At 38.1% G+C, this 13,213-nt stretch overlaps 1 protein-coding gene across 2 annotated transcripts in view; it reads right to left on the bottom strand.

The window, feature by feature from the left end:
* The window catches only part of cUnh14orf180 (chromosome Un C14orf180 homolog), a 48,188-nt gene that overhangs the window by 22,574 nt on the left and 12,401 nt on the right, over nt 1-13,213 (bottom strand). The gene's annotated exons all lie outside the window — the stretch shown is intronic.

The following is a 13,213-nucleotide window of genomic DNA, read 5'->3' as shown; positions in this document are numbered from 1 at the left end:
TTTTATTTTTCTGAGAAATGCTTGGTTTTCACCGAACACGTAGTCATATCGTATTGTATTGATATCGAGATATCAGGCATGAAAAATCGAGATATGAAATTTTGACCATATCGTTCAGCCCTAGTTGAGGTGCAGGCCAGTCAAGTTCCTCCACACCAAACTCGCTCATCCATGTCTTTATGGACCTTGCTTTGTGCACTGGTGCGCAGTCATGTTGGAACAGGAAGGGGCCATCCCCAAACTGTTCCCACCAAGTTGGGAGCACAAAATTGTCCAAAATGTCTTGGTATGCTGAAGCATTCAGAGTTCCTTTCAGTGGAACTAAGGGGCCAAGCCCAACCCCTGAAAATGATTTGTAGGGGTATCCCAATACTTTTGGCAACATAGTGTATATCGCACAACTACGAGTGTGATATTGGTTTTTTACAACAGTTTGAAGACTGCGAGTCGGTAACTTGGGCTATGGTTAGACGCAATGTTGTGTGTACTGAAATTAAATTACTTATCCATTGAAAAAGTATAGTAAGGGATTACTGTTAATTGTTAGGTAATTTAATTACAGTTACTTATAATGTACTTGCGTTACATACTGTAAATTAGTTCAACAGTTCTGTATAAATCAATAATGAAATTAAAATCTAAATTTGTTGTCTAAATGTAAAAGTGAACGCGGCCTCTTTAAAATCGTTAGCTGTGTGTAGTTCAGTTGCGCATGAGTTGGCGCCAGTTTAGTTGGCTTGTGAAGCTGTCTGAAGCAGAAGATGTCGGCAGAAGTGAGTGGCTGTTTTTCCCAAATGGAAATATTAAAATGATTTCACATTTGTCTCAGGTAGACAAGAACATTACGGTAAAATGTACGCTATGTCCTGGTGAGAAAAAACTATCGGCCGCGGTAGCACAAGTAATCTACTGAAGCACCTGACAAGACAGCATCGACGAACACTTTTGAGTGATCCATGTTCATCGACTGATAACACTGCGGCAACCCCTGTTAAGCAGGCAAAACTTGATTTTACATCAGCAGTGCAGAAAGTGTCTAAAAGTGAGCTTGAAAAAAGTATTGCAGGCTACATAGTGGAAGAGATGCTACTGCTGCGTACTGTAGACAGGGGCGGGGCGGGGCGGGGCCAGAGGGGTAGCAAGTGCCACCCTCAAAATGTAATTGGCCACCACAAGTGCCCCCCTCACTCCATCAGAGTCGGAATGTAATAGGTTGTTGGACTTGTCAGTATTAATTCTTTACTAGTAGCCACTACATAGCCACTTTGAAGCGCGCAATCCCGCATCTCAGATAGAGTGCAAATACTGAGTTCTCTTTCAAGTCTTGCGCTTAAACAGACAAATTCACACCAAAATTGTCAACATGCCCGCCCTAGCAATATTCCTACTGTCTGTGTTTTTAATGATAATCAAACAACAAAAGACTAGGAAATCACTCACTGCTCTAGATTGAATAGCTTTTGTAACTTTAATAAGGAACAATCTTTAATTTATACACTCAAATATGCACTCTAAAAAATGCTGGGTTAAAAACAACCCAAGTTGGTTGAAACTGTACAAACCCAGCAATTGGGTTGTTTTAAGCAAACATTTAATCCAACCGCTGGGTTGAAACAACGCAATTGCTGGGTTAGTCCATTTTCAACCCGACTTGGGCTGTTTTTAACCCAGCATTTTTTAGAGTGTGCAATGCTATTTTACATTTGATTTCTGATATTCAATTTCTGTACCTGAAAACTAATGTTAGACCTACCAGAAAAGCACACTCTAAAAAATGCTGGGTTAAAAATAACCCCAGTTGGGTTGAAACTGGACAAACTCAACAATTGGGTTGTTTTAAGCAAACATTTAACCCAACCGTTGGGTTAAAAAAACATTTAATGGGTTAAAACAACCCAATTGCTGGGTTTGTTCATTTTCAAACCCAGCATTTTTTAGAGTGTGCAATGCTATTTTAAATTTGATTTCTGATATTCAATTTCTGTACCTGAAAACTAATGTTAGACCTACCATAACTGTTTATTTTATAAGTATCTTTGCTCTATTGTATTTATTTGTGTTGTTGCGTCTTTATTTTTATTTGACAATAGTTATTTTTCCCCTGAATATAGCACATACGAACAGAACCATGAGTAATTTGAACAGTTACACCCCTAGTAAATATCTACATAATAAATACAGTATGTATTACAGGCCCTCATTAATTATTCTAGAAATAAGTTAATTCAACAAAGGTAACCTCTTTTGCTAAATATTTTTGATGGTTTGAATGCATACTCTACATGCTTTAACATTTATGAACTATCATTTATGTGCCCTATACCATCACCATTCATATCTATGCAACCAATAAATAAATTACTACTAGAGTACACAATTACGTACAAAAAAACCCTAATTTCATTATGGATCTAGTCACTTTTTGGCCAGAGGAGAACTGGCACCCCGACTGAGCCTGGTTTCTCCCAAGGTTTATTTTTCTCCATTAGGTCACCTAATGGGGTTTTGGTTTCCTTGCCACTGTTGCCTCTGGCTTGGCGTGCTCAGTTGGGGACACTAAATTTTTCAACTAAACATCGAAATACATCTAAATAATAAACTAAATTAACCATTTAAACTAAATTACTGATCAAATTATTGATCTAAAGCCCACACTGTCACTGTATGATACTTGAAATTTTTCCAGAATGGCTATACAGCTGAATAAAATTATGCTGCATTATTTTCCTGTTTAACACTGTAAAGCTGCTTTGAAACAATCTACATTGTTAAAAGCGCTATATAAATAAAGTTGACTTGACTTGACTTGACTTAATTTTGCTCTCAAAATGCACCAGATTTAAGCATTTAAATTTCAAATGAACAAAATTTTCTTCGAGGGGCACGCCCCAGGACCCCCCTAGAGGGACCAATGTCTACCCACCACAGTCTCACAAAATCCTGTAGAAAATGCTGAATAATATATTTTTAATGTAGTAAAAATATGAATAAACACTTCTACAGCTTCTTGCTGAGCTCAAAAGCCACTTTCTACTGTTGTCAATAAAGTTGCTCTATATTGTTTACAACTATACACAACTAAAAATCTTGCTTGCATTGCAATTACCACAGACCATGTGCTCCTACTACTGTTGAGTTATTTGTTATTTCATATCACATTTCATGTTACTTATTTTGAATTTCCTTTTAACACAGAATAATATGTTTTGTTATCAATAATATACAGTATTACTATCTCCAATGTAGGGCTATTTATACTGGTTCACTGTTTACTAGGGGTGTTACGGTACACGTATTCGTATTGAACCGTTTCGGTACAGGGCTTCCGGTACGGTGCACGCGTGTACCGAACCGTTATGAATGTAATGTTTAACAGTTAACAGTCGGCTTGTTGTAAGCGCGGAACACACTTCAATCCGAGTTCCCACACGAACATATGAAGTATTCAGTCCATATTATCATGAAATTCAAACTATAAATGACGTTTTGATGCTCTTTAATGTGCGTGACTGATCAGTGATCACTAAACACAGTTCAAGTGGCCGCGCGGCGCGCGCGCGCGTGACCGCGATCATTTGTGAACGGTGCACGCGTCGAACGGTTATGAATGTAATCTTTAACAGTTCACTGTCGGCTTGTTGTAAGCGCGGAACACACTTCAATCCGAGTTCCCACACGAACATATTAAGTATTCAGTCCATTTTATCACGAAATTCAAAAGATAAATGCCGTTTTGACGCTCTATGTGGCGTGACTGGTCACTGATCACAGTTCATGCGGCCGCGCGACGCGCACACGCGTGAACGCGATCATCTGTGAAGGCGATCGATCATCTGTTACTAAAGATTCAATAATAAACATGAATGACGATCTGAAGGTATGCTGAGGATACATTACAATTTACTGTCATGTATATATGTGGTGTAATCGCTAAATCAGTGTTTCAACTGCGGAAAGATGTCAATATAACTGCTTGTGAACTAAACAATGTCATGTAACGTTAGCATCACATTTACCTCAGGCAGTCATTCAGTGTCCACAGAATTTTATTCACTAGAGAAATCAACTCTTTCGCTAAATACATGCTCTACATTAGCCGTTATATTCATTATATTCTACTTAACCTGTTAGTGATGTCTTGATTATTTCATGCATGTTAAATAAACCTGTCATGAAAATGACAGACACTGTATATAAATTATTATATTTCAACAAAAAACTATTTTATAATTAGATTTAGAAGTTAATGCAAAAACTACCTTATGTGAAGTTTACATATTTGCACACAATGTGTTATTTGAGTGTTGATTATTATACCTAAAAATAAATAGCAACTGAATTTAGGCTAATAGTTTGGGCTCTGTTGTGAACCTTTAATATTAATGTACAAGTAAGGGCTCCCTATATAATTTACAGAAATATCTTAAATAAACTTTTAGATATAATTTAATTCATTCAAGGACACTTTTTTCTCCAGTAAACCACTGTTAAATATAAAAAATAAATAAAAAGCAATTTTGTAAATCTGCTGTACCGAACTCGTACCGAACCGTGACTTCAAAACTGAGGTACATACCGAACCGTCAGTTTTGTGTACCGTTACACCCCTACTGTTTACATGTATTTAAAAGTGCCACCACTCTCTGAGACTGTGCCCCAGCCTGGCCCCCCCACGAAAAATTGTCTAGACCCGCCCCTGACAGTAGAATCTCTGTCTTTTAGGCGCATATTAAATAAAATACCTATGTGTGGCACAAAAGAAGCCCTGCCTGATTGAAAAACTTTTTCGTCTTACTTGGATAAGCGTTACACCGACATGGAAATTGAGCTAAAAAAGACATTCAAGAGTTTGGAATATATTTCCACGACTGCCGACATTTGGACGAGCCATAACAAAAGTTTTCTCGGAATGACGGCACATTGGATTGATCCTTCTACTTTTGTACGTGGACATGCTGCATTAGCTTGCCAAAAAGTTAGAAGGGAAACACGTATGATGTACTCGCCAATGAAATCGAGCAAGTCCATTCAGCTTATGGACTTAAGTCTAAAGTGAAAGCATGTGTGACAGATAACGGGTCCAATTTCATCAAAGCTTTTAAAATGTTCGCACAATCAGATTCTGATGAGGAGTCAGAGGAAGATGAAGAGGTGACATTTACTGATGTTGAGCAGACTCTCTCCACAGACTCTGATGGATAGTTTTCTCTCCCTCCACACTTGAGGTGCCCATCACACATATTGAACTTAATTTTTAATGATGTCGAGAAATGGCTTAAAGCAAATGTGTCCAAAGTCATCTACAAAGGTGCTATTTCAAAGTGTTCTGCACTGTGGACAAACATGAGCCGTTCTTCTGTGGCTTCAGAGTTAGTAGAGAATTTTTTCACGAAAAAACTCATAGTGCCTACTTCAACACGATGGAATTCATTTCACGACACCCTGTCCAGGATCACGGACATTCCAGTTGCGGAGTTAAATACTGCTTGCACTCGGTTTGGAATGAAATGCTTCACTGATGGGGAGTGTCTGTTCCTAAAGGAATATTGTGTTAAAGCCACTCACTGTAGCGCTAGACATATTGCAAAGAGAAGATAACTTCTATTTTGGGACCCTTCTTCCAACTGTCCAGGACACTGGCACTGCGGGACGACCTTAGGATGACAGCATCTCTCCCTGATGTCATTGTTCAGGTAATCTGACATTTATACAGATTGCTAAATTCTTGGTTTACCCATGGCTTAAATAAATTTTATATTATCTGTCATACTTTTGTATCATTTGACGAGTCAGATATATTTTATTCTCTCATAGGCAATCAAGGTACGCTTTTCTTCTATGATGGACGATAAAGAAGCTCTCCTGGCTGCAGTCACTTTGCTCAAATTTAAGTTACGCTAGATCAAAGAAGAAGAGAAAAAAGACACTGTTAGGGCAATGCTTACTACAGAGTGCCGTGGGTTGCTCAACATCACAATAAGCCTGCTGACTCAACTGATGACTTTTTTTCATTTGAGGAGCAGGATTGCCTACTCTGCTGAAACAGAGGTCATGGAATATTTGAAATCTGCAGGGACTGAGCTGAGTGTTCTCAGACAGTTTACCAGGATTAAGGCCCTTTCACTGAGGTACAACACAGCCACACCATCAAGTGCACCAGTGGAAAGGCTTTCCAGCCTGGGCAATCTTGTGTTCACCCCTAGAATGAACAGACTGTCAAGCGAACATTTATGTTAATGAGATACAACCACTTTTTCAAAAATGAGGCAGCGCAGTCAGCTGAGCAGTAGAAATTAGTTTATTTTGTTGAAAAACATGACAGCCTACAGTATGCATGAAATTTGGTGCTCAATGTTATGAAAAAAAATTATATTTTCACCTTGATATTTTGCAGATAATTCTATTTTTTGTTATTTTGCAGAGGAATACTGTTCGTTAACTAAAGGTTACAGTGAATTAGAAATGAAATGGTTAATTTTGTTGAACACGTCTACATACATTATGTATGAAATATGGTACTCATTACTTTGAAAGTAAGTTCCATAATTACAGCTTGATACATGACATGCTTAACTTCTCTTAAGCTAAGCTTAAGGTTTTTTATTATTCAGATAGGTTGCAGAATAATTCTATTTTTTTGTTATTCAGATATTTTGCAGAGGAATTATGTTTGTTAACTAAGGAAGGTTACATTTGTTACTAAAAGGTTGAAGTATGTTTTAATAAAGTTAAAATGTTTTAAAAAGCAAAACTGTTTCATGTATGGCAAATAAATTATTAAGAGTTTAATTTCTATTGTCTATCTGGACAAGGTTTATAGGGATTTTAAGAAGTAATGAGTTAAATTACTTATTGAGTAATTAAATTAGACAGAGTATTCAGACAGAGTAATTAGAAAAGTATTTTAAATACAACATTGATGATGTAATTAGTAATTCATTACTTTTTTGAAGTAACTTACCCAACACTGGTTAGACATCTATTACAATGTTGCCTTGTTTTAGTCTAGACTTCAGGGCTGTGTAATAGCCTTCCAAATACAGCCCTGACGTCTAAGCTAAAATAATCAAAATTTGGGCTGTCAGTGAAAATGTAATAGACGTCTAACCATAACCCAAGAACAGACTAGTCATCAATTCCAATGAAATGAACCAAACACATTGTAATCACTGTTGACTTTGCTTACATTATAAAAAATATCATACATCTCGCAAGTTATTTAGGCAAAAAACGACATGTAAACAAATTCAAGGTTTCTAGGCTTTTGGCTAGAAGTGGGTTACTCATAGCCGGACTATATCGGGTCTATAGTTAACTGAGACATTGCAATTGCAGATATTGCTTGCTGGGAGGTGACTTTCTGAAAAATATCCTGGCCACTCTTTGGTTTAATCAAAATGTTCAAGTCTAAAGAGACAAAGCATCATAAAAGTATCACAAAAGTGGTCCAAATCACTCATACACTATTATCAGGAGTCATACAATAGTTATGTCTGAGAAACAGATTTAAGGAATTAAAATTAAAGCAGTTGTTCACCGAAATCTCCCCTTGACATGTATGGACCCCTTGAAGTATAGTGATGTCCAACACATGGGTGAATTGTACTTTTGAGTCAGATCTTTTTGATTGACCCGGATGGGAGTGAGGTTTAGGGGGGTGAGTGTAACGGAGGCCAGCTAGTAGTCGCTGTGCAAGTAAACCTCACTCCTCTGATCTCAAGAGACTCTAGTGACTGATACTAAATGTTGCGGCCTTTAGCCTCCTTGTTAGAACATCCGACTCTCATGCCAGAGGAGCCGGGTTCAAGTCCCGCTTTGAGCGGGCGGTTTGAACAAGAGGGGTTACATTGGTGCCGTGACCCGGATGGGAGTGAGGTTTAGGGGGGTGAGTGTAGCGGAGGCCAGCTAGTAGTCGCTGTGTGAGTAGGCATGTGACGTATCAAATTTTCATGCTGCGATTAATTGCTGAAGCTTTTATCACGGTATGTGGTATTATCACAATATTGAAATAAGTTGCAAAAAAAGTATTGTCAAATACTAACAGGTTTAATACATTTCTTATAACAAAAATAACCAAACATTTAAATACAATAAATCAATACACAAAAATGTATAAAGTAAACAAATATTTAAAACAGATTAAAGTGCAAAAGAATTATAACAAACAATAGGTAAGTTCTCACTAGTTAATGCATTAACATTAACAAAGAGCTACATTTTTACAGAAGTTATTATTCTTTGATGACGTTAGCGAAAAAAACAACTGTTAGCGTTAATTCAGGTCCATTAAAAAATAGCTAGAGTTACAACTCTTGATTTTAATGTGTTTTTAAATGCCGAAATTTACATTTAACTCAGATTAATAAATGCTTTAGAATTATTTTTCATTGTCAGTTTGTTAACTAATGAAGTAACTAATGTTAAATAACGGAGCCTTATTGTAATATCTAGGGCATGTAGTCCAGATTAAAATATAAAATGTTTAAGTTTGAAAATGAAGAGCCCCAAGTCATATTAAGTATTAGGTTATGTGATGAGCACCTTAGTGAATAAAGAAATCTGACTGGGTCTGTTATGTTTACGAGGTTTCCAGTGAAATGGCTGCATTTCTGCTGTTCCATCAGTGGCATCTGCTGTCAGAAAGTGAATATGCATCTCCTTCATTCGTTCATTGCGCTGCTCATGCACGTTGGGTTTGTTTCCATCAGTGCGCGCCTCTTTGACGCAGCATACAGCAGTGTTGTTCATTTTAAACGTTGGATTGGTAAAGTTCAAAAAATTCTAAAGATCTGAATAATTCGTAATAAATAATTATTCACGGTATTTTGAAGTGCCCACAATAACAATATCGTGCATGTTCATTATCGTATTACTGTATACCGGCACGTTTATGTGTGAGTAAACCTCACTCTTCTGATCTCAAGAGATGCTCTAACGACGGATGCTAGAGGTTGCAGCCTTCAGCCTCCTTATTAGAGCATCGGACTCTCATGCCGGCGGACCAGGGTTCGAGTCCCGCTTTGAGCGGGCAGTTTGAACAAGAGGGGTTACATACGCATACCCTAGTGTACGTGTAAAAAACTAAGTATCCTTTGGGCATCATGTCTAAGACACTGCATAAGGCATGAGATGCGAACGCAAAGGTTAAACACATCTAGCACGTTTACATAAAACGATGGAAAAAACAGCGCAGTGGAGCAAAACAGGTTCTGTGTGAGCAGCCACTAAGAAGTGAAGTGACGTGTGGCCAAGTATGGTGACCCATACTTGGAATTTGTGCTCAGCATTTAACCCATCCAAGTGCAGTCACACAGTAGTGAACACACACCCGGAGCAGTGGGCAGCCATATTGCTGCAGCGCCCGGGCAGCAGTTGGGGGTTCGGTGCCTTGCTCAAGGGTCTCACCTCAGTCGTGGTATTGAGGGTGGAGAAGGGCGCTGGTTATTCACTCCCCCCACCGACAATTCCTGCCAGAGACTCGAACACGCAACCTTCCGGTTACTAGTCCGACTCTCTAACCATTAGGCCATGACTGCCCCCCCCAAATGCACTTCTGTATTCAAACCCAATTTTACTGGATCAATACACCTGTTGAATGATGCAGACACCGTATCACTATACACAGAAATCCTTTGGCGTATCCAGACTGCATGATGGGGACTGAGTAAGGCTAGAGGGTAGATATTACAGCAGCATTCGCAAAAAGTGCTGAATCAGGCAGCGTTTTCTTGGTACTCAACAGCTCTTTAATGAGGTAATGTATAGCGTGGTCATATATCTCTCTAGGCTCCTGTACTCTCTGCCCATGCTAGAGCTCTATGCTGTCTCAGCAGCATGCAGACAGCCAAAGGAAAGGCAGACGTCCACCATGGGAGGAGATCGATGGGTCTCCTTCATCCATAAATACTGGTTCATCTCACGGCAAATAAAGATGAACCTCCTCTGTTAAATTTATAACTGCTCTGTGACAGGACCTTGGGGACAGGTTGGTTGTTGGGTCAATTTTCAGTGCTTTGTGGAAGCAGACTTGAACTCTTGCGATTTATTTGCTGCAAACTTGTGGTTAATCTGTGGCAAATTTATGGCAGTGTATGCCAGAAGAAGGTTTGGAAAGGACAGAGATGATCATTTCCTGAAATTTATTGAATGTAGGCATGCACCAGTAGGTGGTAAATAGCTATGTTTACATACTTTTTCGCCAATCCAAATAAACTCAGTCTGATTTCAGATTCTGAAAGTTTATATGAACCATAAACATTGCACTCTGATTCACATATTCACTTACATGTGCATTACATGTAGGCTATTCCGAACAAAACTGTGCAGTGCCCTAGTCACTGCATTCAGAAGCAAAGAAAGGCACCATGAAAATGTAACCGGCAGAGCTTTTTCTCCTCCAATGACCAGTTTATAAGACGCGAGATATAAATACATATAAACAGGTTTGTATGACGTAACACATGTGTAAAAACACATCAGTTAGGAAGCTTGTTTCTGTCAATTCCGATATAAAGTCGCAATTTGAGAGTTATAAAATTAGAACTGTAAAATATAAAGTCAGAATAGCGAGTTGTAAAGTTCTGACTTTATATCTCGCAATTCTAACTATATCACGCAATTCTTGCTTCATAATTCACAATTGCAAGATTATATCACAAGTCTGAGAAAAAAAGTCAGAATTGCAAGATATAAACTCACAATTGTGAGATAAACAATTAAAAGTTTTTGTTTTTTTTAAAGTCGCAATTATCTTTTTAAATGTTTTATTCAGTGGTGGAAACAAGCTTCCATACATCACAGCACTGCACATGTGCACAAGGCATTTTTAAGTTGGATTCAATCAATTACATGCTTTAAATAATAATCTGATTTTTTCAGGTCTTCACCACCCCTTTCAATATATATTCAATAATATAGTTCAGATTAATCTGTATAATGAAGGCTTTTCAGTCCGATTAAGCCACCAATCCGATTAATGATTATTTGGGTGCATGTAAATGTATAGCTAGATAACCAGTTAGTCAAAATACTGATTCATTCAGGAATGAAACAAGCCAAATATGAAAAATTTAATTTGGTTATATTAGATGTGTCCTCTTATATCTTATATATCCCTTGATAACGGTCGCATCTTGTACACTTTTTACCGGCAAACAAATGTGTAAAAACCATACCAGCAGGGGCGTAAATTTTATCTAACAGTTGGGGGGGACGATAAACATGAAATTTCTCAAGAGCAATTTTTGAAGGGGACACAAATAATACAGCCAAAATCGTACTTGTAAGGATATGTGTACCACAAAAAAAATAAAAAAACAATGTGTGCTTATTTGGCGTTTGGTGCACTGAAAAATTATCTAATGTCCGTTTTTCTTTTCTCTGTCATTTTATCTGACCAACAACACAAAGCAATAGTTGTTTAAATATGAGTAAGGTTCACCACACAGTCATATTATATAAAATTATCTTGCATCCTCCACATAGTATTTTATACTATTCAGATCTTTAGATATTCAACTGCAGCAAGCCCTCTGATCTGCCACTTATTATCATATTGAGCAAAACCCTACACAGATCTGACAGAGCGCCGTGCGCATATATTTGCGCCAATTCGAGGGCGGGTTGCTTGAATTATGGGTTCATTAGCCTATTATTCTTAATGAAAAACACAGCAAGAAAACAGTACAATGACACACTCCCTTAAATAGGCACTTTTACATTTCGCTTTGAAACCAAAACTTCCGCGATCATCTTGTCTGTCAGCTGTTTGCTCTAGTGATGAATAAAATCTGACTCTCGTTCGGCTCGTGCTGTATTGAGCAGTTGCCTAATCTGTATTAAAGAGAAAAGAGTCACTTCATCTGATGTTTAAAGTGAATAAAATAGCATTGACAGCTTACTAGAGTTTCACAACTGCTGTCTGAAGAGCTTTGTTCTCTCCCCAAACTTGTGGTGGTAGTTTTTTTACGTTCTATGGGTAACGTTAGTTGAGGTGCGCGGTGGATCAAACCACTGTGGGGCAAGGGGGAGGGGGGACTCAAAATGTTTCTAAACTTAAGCGCATTTTTTGTCCCGTTTGCTTTTGTATTGTTTTACTATTTACACAATTATTTTAAATATATATCATTATATTATTTACAATACTCAGCATGGTTTTTAGGGGGGGACAGCCCTCAGATTGGGGGGGTCCTGTCCCCCCCGTCCCCCCCGTGATTTACGCCCCTGCATACCAGGAAAATTAAACCAGAGCCATTTTATGCCATTTGCAGTGCCCTTTAAAATGAACACACACACTCTTAAAAAATTAAGGTTATTTATTGGCATTGAGGGTTCCATGAAGAAACTTTAACATCCATAGAACCTTTGCATTTCCCAGAAGGTTCTTTATTGTGGAAAAGGTTTCCGAAAATGAACCAAAAATGGTTCTGCCATTCAGTGTGAAAATTCAGTTTTGGAACCTTTCATTTTAAGAGTGTATGTTCTTTTCGAATGGGAATTTCAACCTGAAATGAAAATAAAGCCATCTTTTACTCACCCTGCTGTTGTTCCAGTGCCTTGTGTCCTTTTATCTTTTTCAGACCTCAAAAGCAGAAATTTTAAAAATAGTTCTGTACGTGCTCCTTCCTATAATGGCAGTGAAGAGCGACCAGGCTAAAACATTACAAAAATGATACAAAAGTATCACGTAATGATACAGTGAGATGAGCGCCATATATGGAAAGGTGTTCAGGAGGCTTACTATAAGGTTATGCGAAAAAGAAACCATATTATTCAGTCAAAACACTGAGCTCGGCCGTTACTCTAAGGGCGTTCCTGTGATGAGTGCGAGCCGTCAGCAGCCGCCGGTGCTCATGCTTACTATAACTCACTGTTGTCATGGTACCCAGGATAAGCACACACACCATTTTGAGAAATCAGGCTCAATAGAAATAAACGCAATTCTCATCTTTTCTATAAGGTATATGATAAGAAATAATACAATAATCCTAATAATAAAACCTCCTGAAGTGAATGTTGTGTACTGGTTGTCATGACAGCATTGCGTGAGTGGCTGCTGATGGCTTGGACTGCGTACAGATGAATGGCCGAGCTCAGTATTTTGACTGAATAATACGGTTTCTTTCCCGCAAAACATTATAGTATTCCTCCTGAACACTTTCCATATATGGCGCACGTCTCCCTGTATCATTACGTGATACTTTTGTATAATTTT

The sequence above is a fragment of the Gobio gobio genome, assembly GCF_949357685.1.
Source record: "Gobio gobio genome assembly, chromosome: 13".
Classification (NCBI taxonomy): domain Eukaryota; kingdom Metazoa; phylum Chordata; class Actinopteri; order Cypriniformes; family Gobionidae; genus Gobio; species Gobio gobio.
Note: the sequence above shows the minus strand (reverse complement) of the source record. Positions and strands in the feature narration are given on the sequence as shown.